Below are 10,721 nucleotides of genomic sequence, written 5' to 3'. Positions count from 1 at the left end.
AAATAAGTGGGTAAGTTAATGAGCTGATGCATTTACAAGTTTCTGAGCGTTTTTGGTATTCAAAAAGATTTCTTGTCTTTATTTCCTTTTTAAAAGTTAAGAGACCTAGAAATGTCCTTAGGGACTTTCTGTTGAATGTCACTGCTGAACCTGTTTTTTTATTTTCAAAGTTTGAAGCAGCCTTCAAAAACTGAGCTTTTCTCAGGAAGTGAAATTGAATCTAAAAATGAAGCTGAGCGACGCCTTCACACCTGTAGGCAGTTATCAAATAACCCAGTAATTCAGGGTTTGCCATGTGAAACCTCTCTACAAAAAAGTGCATTGAAAGGGCTTGGTGAGAAATTCACAGAGCACACAGAGAAACTATTGAAAGATGTAGACAACACACGAGTGGTGATGCAGTGAGAATACGCAGGGTCCCGGTGACAGTCGTCCCAACAAAAACCTCATTTGAAACTTCCTCACAGCAGTCCGTGTTTAAAGTGTGCAGAGCAGCTGGATGAGAGGGATTAGTTCAGGGAACGAGTGGTGTGGACAGATGACAATAAAATTGAGCACTTTGGCTCCAGTCAGTAAATCTGTGGTGAGGGAAAGAACGGAGCACTCCCTGAATAAAAGAACATCTTGGCGGTTGGTGCACACGGGGATTGGAAATGTTCATCTGCGAGGTGCCAGGGCCCAGATGGACAGAAAACAATTTACACGACAGGACCTCATTTTATGTCAGCAAAACAAGGAATCAGCAGAAAAACAGGGCGGTTTTTCACTTTCATTTTTCAGAACAATGGGCAAGACAATCGATGTACGAGCCAACCCTCAGCTCCTGAGCAGTGAAGAACATTACTGGCAAAACCTTCAGCTGAACACACAGAGAAAATTAGCAGCACAAACTTATAAGCAGATTTATAGCTGGCTGGAATATCCCAACATTACAAACAAGCAAAACAATATTTTAATTTTAATTTTAGTTAATGACCAAACTAATAACATTATTTTAAAACATTCAAGATGAACTCATTACTTTGTGTGCCTATTGGATGACTGTATATTGTGTAAATTCACTGAATATAATCAGTTTAATATTAGTTGGATGGTTAGCATGAATTAAATCAAACTAAAAGACACTGTGATTTACCTCAGTGTTGGAAAAGATTGTATACAAGAAGTGACTTTAAATGAAAGTAAACAAATCTGACAAGTACACGAGCTATACTGCAGAAAAGATAATTCAAGTTAGTTAAAGGTACATGCATACCCATTAAGCCATTTGTTTTGAATCTTTTACTTTTTATTTGTCTGATAATCTGAAAAGTGTGATGGTCATATGCATTTAATGCAGAAGTAGACTTTTGAAAAGGTTAGCAGAAGTCTACGGAAGAGTATTAGGGCCACCAAAAAAAAAAAAAAAAAAAAGAATTCTGACATTTTGACTTTAATCTCAGAATTCTGACTTTAATTTCAGAATTCTGACTTTCTGAGTTTAAAGTCAGAATTCTTTTTTTTTTTTTCGGTGGCCCTAATCCTCTTCCATAGAAGTCTATTTAATAAATGCCCAGAAGTTTTATATTTTTTCCAACTTTTTTATAGTTCATCTTTATGTTCCTTCACTAGTCTCTTTGACTTTCACTCCTTCCAGCCATGCTAATAAACCGTTTACTTTCCTGCTATTCTTTGCACAGACCTTCAAATTCTCAAACAAATCTATTTTATGTACAGCATAAAAAAGGCCATTTTTTTTGTTTTACTCATTAAAACTGTATGTATTAATTTATTTATAATTTTATAAATAAATGGATTCTTACTAAAGCTGTATAATTAAGCATTACTATTTTCAGTCATTATTGTTATTGCTCAATTCTAGTGTGCGTTCATTTGTCTATCACTTTGCGGATAATATGCAGAAATCTCAGGCAAATAAAGTGTAATTTTATTCCATTCTATGAAAGGATGTGGTCATGTTCAGTACAAGGACAATCTTCAATGAGGTTGGCTGGTTTTGTAAGCAAGAGCCAGATTGTGATGAGCTTGTTCATTAATTTTTTCCTCAATGTAAGAAGAGATTTGTTTTATTTTGCTTTTTTTTTACACCTGACATGATATAACCTTTCCAAAAAAATAATAATCAATTAAAAACAAAAACCATTGAAAGCATTTAGAGCTTTAATTAAAATTTTGAAATTATTAAACAGTTTTATTTTGAAATATTTCCTACTTGATGATTAAAGAGTGTTTTATCTTTGCGCGTGTATGTGGGAGCAGCTCTCATTGTCATTGATGTGACACGTCTCAGTTTCTACCGCTCTGTCTTCTCTCTCCTGTCCCACATTTCGCCCTACCTCCTGAAACACCCATAAACCGATGTGTTAATGTCACTGATATTGATGCGCCCTCACCGGGAAGGCTGTGAAGATTAACTAGACAGTGAGACGGGGGAGAAAGACACGCGAGGGAGGCGGGAGAGGAGCTGCAAAGTGAATTACCAACAGCCGCTCAGACAGAGAGGACAGCGAACAGAAACAGTAGAGATAGGAAGGGGAGAACAGAGTTCATGTGGTTCAGAGCTAAAATCCATGCCAATGGGATACAATTCCCTTTGGTCTCTTGGGGGAATCCACTGACTTCCTCCCTGCAATTACAGGGCCTTGTTTCCTCTCTTAATCCATCTGAATGTTTGTTTGTGTCTGTTTGTGCTACTTATTAGTGCTCTCTCATATTGTACTAAAGCCCTCATTACTGGCAGTAGCTTTTTGTGCTTTTCTTCTGTGCTGGCAACTGGAGTCTTTTTTTTTTTGTCTGTTTGTTTTGTTTTGGTCAGTATGATTAACTTTGCAATGTGGAAAACACCAAATAAATAAACCCGTGAGATAAAAGAGGCAGAATATTCCAATTACGAAGAAGCGGCTCACACTGACAATTATGATAATTTAATCCAAGTAATTGCAACTGCTATTTGATGGACATCCTCATGTCAGTTAGATCACGAGATTTTTTTTGTTAAAAACCAAGATTGTATTGGGACAAATTTACAGTTTGCTGAGCTCTGAATTACTGGTACATTCTCTAACTTCAGGATTTTATGTAAGAGATCAACAAATAGTGGGATATGATTGCGAAGGCGAAAGAAATGATGTATGACTTTCGAAATTTCAACAGATGAAAATGAAACGGATTTTTTGGATGTTTTCTCTATCTCCCTGAGCCCATACTGTTCAGAACCACCTTCTCTGCTCTAATGGTAGGTGTGTCTCCACCAGCTTATACAATGATTAATATTTTACCCATTTGTCTTTGGAAAATAGCTCATGCTCAGAATGCAAGGAGAGCAACCACATTTCAAATCTTGCTACAGATTTCTAATTTGATCTCAGTCTAGACTATGACTCAGTCATTCTAACACATTAATAAGCTTTAATCCAAAGTATTTTACTCTAGCTATAGATCTCAGCCTCAGTCTTCTGCAGTCTCAGTATTTAGCATCATTAGGCTGAGCATTTCATAAAGCAGAACATTTTTTGTACCAAGGATTAAAAGAAAGAAAGAAACAAAGAAAGGGAGAAAGAAACAACGAAAGAAAGAAAGCTTTTATAACATTAAAGCTATCTGAAGTGTGTTTGACATGGCCATGTAAAACCTTTAGCCCAGAAATAGTTGCAATTTTTATCACAGTGCGTTAACATGTTTGCTCTCCGGACAAAAACAAACAAAAAAAAAAACCTCCTGGACAGACTCAGAAGATATTGGTGTATAAAGTTGATCTATTACTGGAAGTGAGGAATACTTTCTCTGATGGGTAGCCTCATTTCTGTAACTGCGAAATTACCTCTGAATCACAGACCAGCCGCTGAATGGACATTATCACACCCAGAGAGCCTCAGTTTGTCATTCAGGACACAAGAGCCAAATCCACGATACTGGCAACGCGGGAGAGCTGCAAGACTTTTCCTTCAGATTTCTATTTTCCTCCCAGTGGCTCACAAGGTTCTAACAAGCTGTCGAGATTCATGTTTCTGTGTTGTGGTTCTCAGTAGTGTTAGTACTAAGACAAATTTAGTGATTTTACCTATGTCACATCAGCTTTTCTGTAAGTTGTTTCTTCCTATTTATCAGGTTGATACTTGATATTGAGAACAGTATCATGAGTCTTGATTCAACTCTGATTTATTTTTAGTCCACTTCAAATGGTCGGAGGTTTTTAGATAACCCTTTAAACTGGTCTTGTTTAGCCATTCTCTTGCCATTTTAAGTTGTTCTTTATATTTTTGTTGCAATATAATATATCGGAGCTTTTCATATAAACTTACAGGAATGCAATGGTTAAAATAACAGGGTAAAACATTCAGGAATAACTAATAAAATGTATTTTTTAAAGAAAACATATAATCTAAAAAGCAACTCTCTAGCATTGAGAGTCTGATGCCGCTTTATTATCAAATGAAACAGAGTTCTAGATGAACAGGAACGGTTTTATATTCTGCTTTGTCTGCTTGCCAAACACTAGAAATACTGGATACAAACAAACCTAAAGACCAGACTAGATAGCAATAAACCAGAAGGCTGTGCACACAAACTGATGGTGAAACTGATCACTGTTGGAACTATTCATTTGGTCTTGCACTGTAATGCGTCCCATGTAATCAGGGGCGCCGATAGGGGGGGAGCTATGACCACTCTAAAGGCCCCTGACCAACAGGGGGCCCTCCACAATTTATTTATTTATTTATTGTTCAGAGACATTTTACTAAAATTGGGGCCCTGTCAATTACAAAATTAATCATATTGTATTCTCAAATATTGTTTTTAGCAGTAAAAATGTAATGCTCCCACTTCCAGAGCAAAAAACACACGCCCATATTTGCCCTGAACCCCCCCTGGATCTGCATGAAATGGTTCGTTCGTACTTGACGGTGACGATGTTCAGCAGCAGTCAGTGGAAAACAAGAACGACTGTGGCTGTTACTATACTGGTAAGAAAAATTATAAAATCAAGTTTTAAAAAAATGGAGGAAGGGAGAGAGAGAAAAAGGCAAGAGTGTCAATTTATAACCCAGTTTTTCTCCAAGAGAGTTGGGTCGACTGTGTGAGATTATCAACCATTTAGCATAGTTAGCTTAGCTACAGACTACTGTTTGCCTCCATTTCACTAGCATTTAATGAATTAAGGAAAGAACTCACCAATATATTCATATAAAGAGCTCAGGCAGCAGTTTTCCCTCCTCTGATGCTGATTATTTTATACACAAAAGTAGTTTTTATTTTTAATCACAACACTTTCGATTTCTCTCGTTCCTCACCTCACAGACACAGATCAGTTGAAGAGTGTGTGCTGTTTTTGTCATTTCATTTACAGCTTCAGCAGTGATAGATGGAGAGTCTTCTCTCTGTGCTCATGCAAATAACTGCTTTTCTTCTGCACGTTGCTTCTGACAAACTAGATTTGTGACAGAAAGCATGATGCAATTGTGGAAAATAGCACCTTTTCCATCAGCCTAAAGCTTGTTAAATATGTTTAACTTCAAATGTCGCTGTTTAAAAATATGTTGTTTTTTTTGTGGGGGGTTTCTCAGTGAAAGTACAACTTGCTCATGCAGAATTTGTGCAAACATTTGCAGCTCAGGTGGATTTTGTGTTTGCATTTAGTGCTCAATTTCTTCAGAAGGCCTTGATGAACAGATTTCAGAAACCCCTTAACAGATCAAATAACCTTTTTAAAATATTAAATGGGTTTAAAATTATAAGCTGATTTTCACCTAGTCTACATCTGACTCTAAATGTCACACAAAATTGCTGTCACCGAACGGCTACTAATTTAACCTTTCAACTTCTCTGGGCCTTTGAAGTCGTGTCAGCGTATGAGGTAATAAGAAGCAATAACTTGACACCAATTACCATGATTACACCCCCTCCTTGGTGTCAGAATACTGGCTGCACAAGGGTAGAAGGAGAAAATAAAGTGTTGATAAATGGAGAGGGAGGTGGAGGACCAGAGGAGTGACAAATGAAAACAGAATGCATGAACATGGATGGAGGAGAGAGGCAGCCCCTCAGGGACATCACAGGGAAATATGGCTGTTTTATACAGAGCTGTCAGGAGCGGATAGATTGGCAGTAACACACAGTCGGGCAGGCGAGGTGTGCTGAGTGATGGCCGCAAACAAAACTACGACTTTTCTTCATAAATTCACCAAAATTCAAAGTTCTGTGCAAAAGTCAGCTGGAAAAGTTTGACTGGACTTCGGCAAAAATTGCCTCATATGTCTTCCAAACAGAGATGTGTGGCATCAGAAGATGCTGTGGTGTGGAGAAGTCTTCACCCGCTTTCTGATTCCCTAAATACTTTGCGTTTTTGTCACACTTGAGAGTTTCAGAACATCAAACCACGTGTACATATTAGTCGAAGACAATACAGGTATGCCCAAAATAAAACTGTTTATGATGAAGTGGAGACAAAAACAAAGGAAAACAGCAATTTGTTTGGAATTTGATGCACGTGATATGAGTGACTGGAGCCCCTTGAGTTGCTGCAGAATTACACAATCGCACAAAATCAGTGGATAAGGATTCTTCTGAACTCAGGGTAAAGTATTATTGCGCTGACATTTTTCTGGAGAAAATGTAGATGAAACCTTTAATATAATGTAATATTCAGTAAGCCACAGCATGCTATATCTATATACTATATCAAAGTTTCAACATGTGAAGGTTCCCTGTTTCTCTACGTGATCCTCTACAGATCCTCCAGGAATCACAGCTGAGGCTTCTAAGTTGCAAAATGTGAAATGTCCTCATTATTTCTGCATGAATTTTTTCAGTTTGGTCAAAGTCGAACGATTTTAATTAATAGTTTTCTTAAAGCAAAATGAAGCGATTCAGTCCTGAACATCTGTTAAGTTTGACAAATAAAAGCAAAAAGTTACTACAGTATTATGTAAAATATACTTTTTTGACCTTTACACCATGTTATGATGTCATTCCCTCATCAAAAACATGCCTGGAGTGTTGCTTTGATTCTTCCATGCATGTTTAAGAAATCCTTGAATTTCCCCTGGCAACCAGTTTGTAAGACGCTTAGGGGAACCTAGCGCCACCTGCAGTTTTCCAAGCCGAATGTACGTGTCTCTTATTGTGGAAGTGAGAGACCACTGGTCTCTCCTTTAGACTGCGCTGCTGAACTTTTGTTGTGATTTGTTCATAAAAATTTTAATTGATAAATATACTTTGGAAAAAAACAAAAAAAACAATTACAGATTCAGACTTGGTCAACGTGAATTTGTCAATTTGTGAATTTGTCAAGTGCAACATTTCAAAATTCTTGTACATATGTTATGATATGGTGATGTTTTTTTAAAACGTCATGGGGATCAAATAATCCCCATGACGTTTGATTGCAATTGACAGCAATTGACAGCAATTGATTTTTTCTTGCAGCTTAAAATGTACTGCCACATAAAAAAATATACTGTATTGTGGCTTTAATGAATCATCACCAATTTGCAGCCGCTGTCAGGGGCGTGTTTGACTGAAGCCAGGATAAGAAGTCAAGCTCTCTCTGCGTGCCTCCCAGATTTTCTCAAGTTTTCTGCCAAGGTCATCACATGACTGTGAGACTTAAAAATGTGGCTAATTTCTGCAGAAGCAACCTGCTCATGATGGCTTAACTATAGGAAGAATGGTGTTGCATAGAGAGTTTGAGCTGTGCACCGTGGAGGAACTTTATAAAGCAAAACTATTGACAGAACAACCCACACAGGCTTAAAGCGAGGAGGAGAGAGAAAGTTTGAAGCCGAAAGGATTACTGAGATCATCCAAATCTGAGGTGGCTGCTTTGAAACTGACAGTTTTATTTCAGGAGTTGTTTTCTAAGGATGGATGAGTCCATCATAAGAAATAGAAGCGTTTCACAGGTCATCTGAACTTGAAAAGCACTAAACACCCTTATGGTTCAACAAAACAAGACAGATTTTTATTAATATTTTACAAGTTTTGTTATGTTTGTCTTGGTTTTCTTGTGTTCTTTGCCTCAATAAAGCTCTCAGTATGTACTGAGTTACAACTTCCCTATATCTATTTTACAGGGCACAGTCGTTCTGTGTAGTCTTTATAAAAGTCAGACAGCTCTTAAAAAACACATCAGCACATTATATCACAAAGAAAGAAACTATTCATTAAGTGACTGCCATCATGCGAAGTGATCTAAACAGAAATAATGCAATGTTTAGCCAATAAGAGAAAATATTGGTAAAATACCACAAATTAAATGTAAGGGGGGGGAAAAAAAACATCTACTAAACAGCAAAACACAGAGCTATTTGATTAGAACAATGAAGAGAACGATAGATATATTAAGTTCCAACAAAAGAGAAACTGCTTACTTAAAAAAGATGTTCAATTTTATCAAAACTCAAAAATTCAAGCAATAGTTTTTGCATCATTTTCTGTCATATGCACAGGACTTTGTTCAGGTGAGCATTCCTACCTCCTCTGATTGCAGGGTGTGACTGGCAGATGAGCTTCCTCACAGCTGGTGCTCATCAAATCCCAATCAGCAGAAGGAACTTAAAAAGGAGCAGATTCCATGAGACAAACGCCAGATTGTTTGGAGAACAATCCTAGTTCCCGAATCCCTCTGGGAACCATTCCCTCTGCCTCCTTGTCCTCAGCGTTTAGAGCGCCTGCAAACGCACCAGAAGATTTCGTCCGTCAATTTCCTGACTCCTCCTCTGGTCTTCCTGACTTCTCCTCATCCTACCACAGAACTCCACAGCCTGTCCCCTCCAACGTTCCACCGTCCTCCTCATCATCTTCTGGAAGAAAAAACAAAACCACCACAAACACAAATGGCAGCAACCACCATCTGCTGATATCACCGTCATTTAATTCTAGCAACTCATCTAATATGACGTCCAAACAAAGAATTTGTTTTCACTCAATCGTCTACAATAAACTGTTCAAACTCTCAAAAAATAAAAACAAAATTCAACTACACTGCAGACAGAAATGCAACCCTATGTGAGAGGTTGTCAGCCTTTGTTTCACCCACTAACTGCTGAAGAATGGCACCAGCAATTCCTTCAAACCACCTTTTGATCCTACAAGATCTAGAAGTCAAGGAAAATAAGTTTTTACATGAACAGTGATAACTAAATATGCATAAAAATGGAATAAAGTTTCCTCTTCTGACCTTGTTGATAGACTATAAATAACTTCTTTACAACATATAATTCCATCAATCTGTGCGAAATAAATAAATTCAGCATGACAGAATATGTAGTTATTTGACTGTTTTTATGAGGTTTTGAAGGTTTTTGTGAGATCCCTACAACTGAATGTGAGAACAAAGATTATGAAAAGATGCCAATATTTTTTTTTTTATATTTTTAAAAGGTTGTGACATTTCAGTGAAACAAACACAACACACAAGGAAGGTGACAGAGAAAATTCAATGTCGTTGAACTTGACTACTCAGTTCAACTTCAAGTTGCAGTAGTGCTAAAAACAACAAACAATAGCCAAAATGCACGATAATTATTTCTCAGCTGTCTGCAGAACCCTCTCTTGCACACAAAACCATAATTATAGAGTCTTATGTTTTCTTATTAGCAGATAAGACTTTTATAATAATTCCCTAGAGAACCTATCTAAGTTTAGCACTACCTAAATAGCCTCTTCTCTCCTTCTACCAGTCTCTCTCTGTCCACCATCCCTCCTCCACTTCTTCATTGACAAAAAAAGCAGCAAAAACAAGAAGCTCGGCAATCTGTAACAAGGGGCTCCGAAAAAGACGATGAGCCGGATTCGACACAGCCTTGACTGAGACAAAACAGGAGAAGCTCTGCAAGAGTCATTAATGCACTACTTATTAATGCACACCCCACAAAGTGCGTGAGAGCTTATATCCTCTGAGCTGTGTAAGCCATGAAATCACATTGTGATCTCCAGCCGAGTATCATGCTCTTTTAATTCCTATTTGTTTGACTTAGAGAGATTAGGCATTAATTACAGACTAGAGGAATCAACCACACATATAAAGCAGACAGTGTGAAGTAAGGCTTTTAAAATTGGAGTCTTGACAGCAGCAAGGCCGAAGGTGTACAGAGAGCTGAGACAGCATTGACTAACAAGGCTCGGTCTCACACACACACGCACACACCAGGCTTAACTGCTGGCTAAAAGCTGCTGTTCTGGGCGAAATCTGTCAGGTTTTAGCTGATTTTAACATCAACTTCCCTCATGAGAACAGAGAGGATTAGTATGAGGAAGACAAGCTGACCAAAGCCAAGACAAGATGAATTTCACAAACACAAAGCACCTGAGCAAGCACTGCAGGCTTTGCATTTACCTAGAGTCTGCTAAAGCCTCCAGCAGGGCTTTCTGGTGCTTTGGACATAATGTTAGACCATATCCACCAGATTTATCTGAAGACAACACAGTACCATGCAAGTACATCACAATGAATTAGACTATATAAAACAAATGAATACTTTTATTTGAGTAATTACCTTAAAGAGGTATTAGCTATAGTGAATCCCAAAGTGTTCTAATAAAAATGCAATGGACAATAAGTGGACCATTCACAGCACATGATGATATTTCAATCTGGAGAGAATCAGACGGAGAAAGACAGCAATTAAAAAGGTTTATTGACATGCGTGAATTAAAGTTCTTTGCCGTTCGGGCCCTGGCTGAGGACATTTAGTTGTGAATTGCAATAAACTCGGATGAAC

Source organism: Gambusia affinis, linkage group LG08, assembly GCF_019740435.1.
Source record: "Gambusia affinis linkage group LG08, SWU_Gaff_1.0, whole genome shotgun sequence".
NCBI classification, from domain to species: domain Eukaryota; kingdom Metazoa; phylum Chordata; class Actinopteri; order Cyprinodontiformes; family Poeciliidae; genus Gambusia; species Gambusia affinis.
This window is presented reverse-complemented; position numbering follows the sequence as displayed.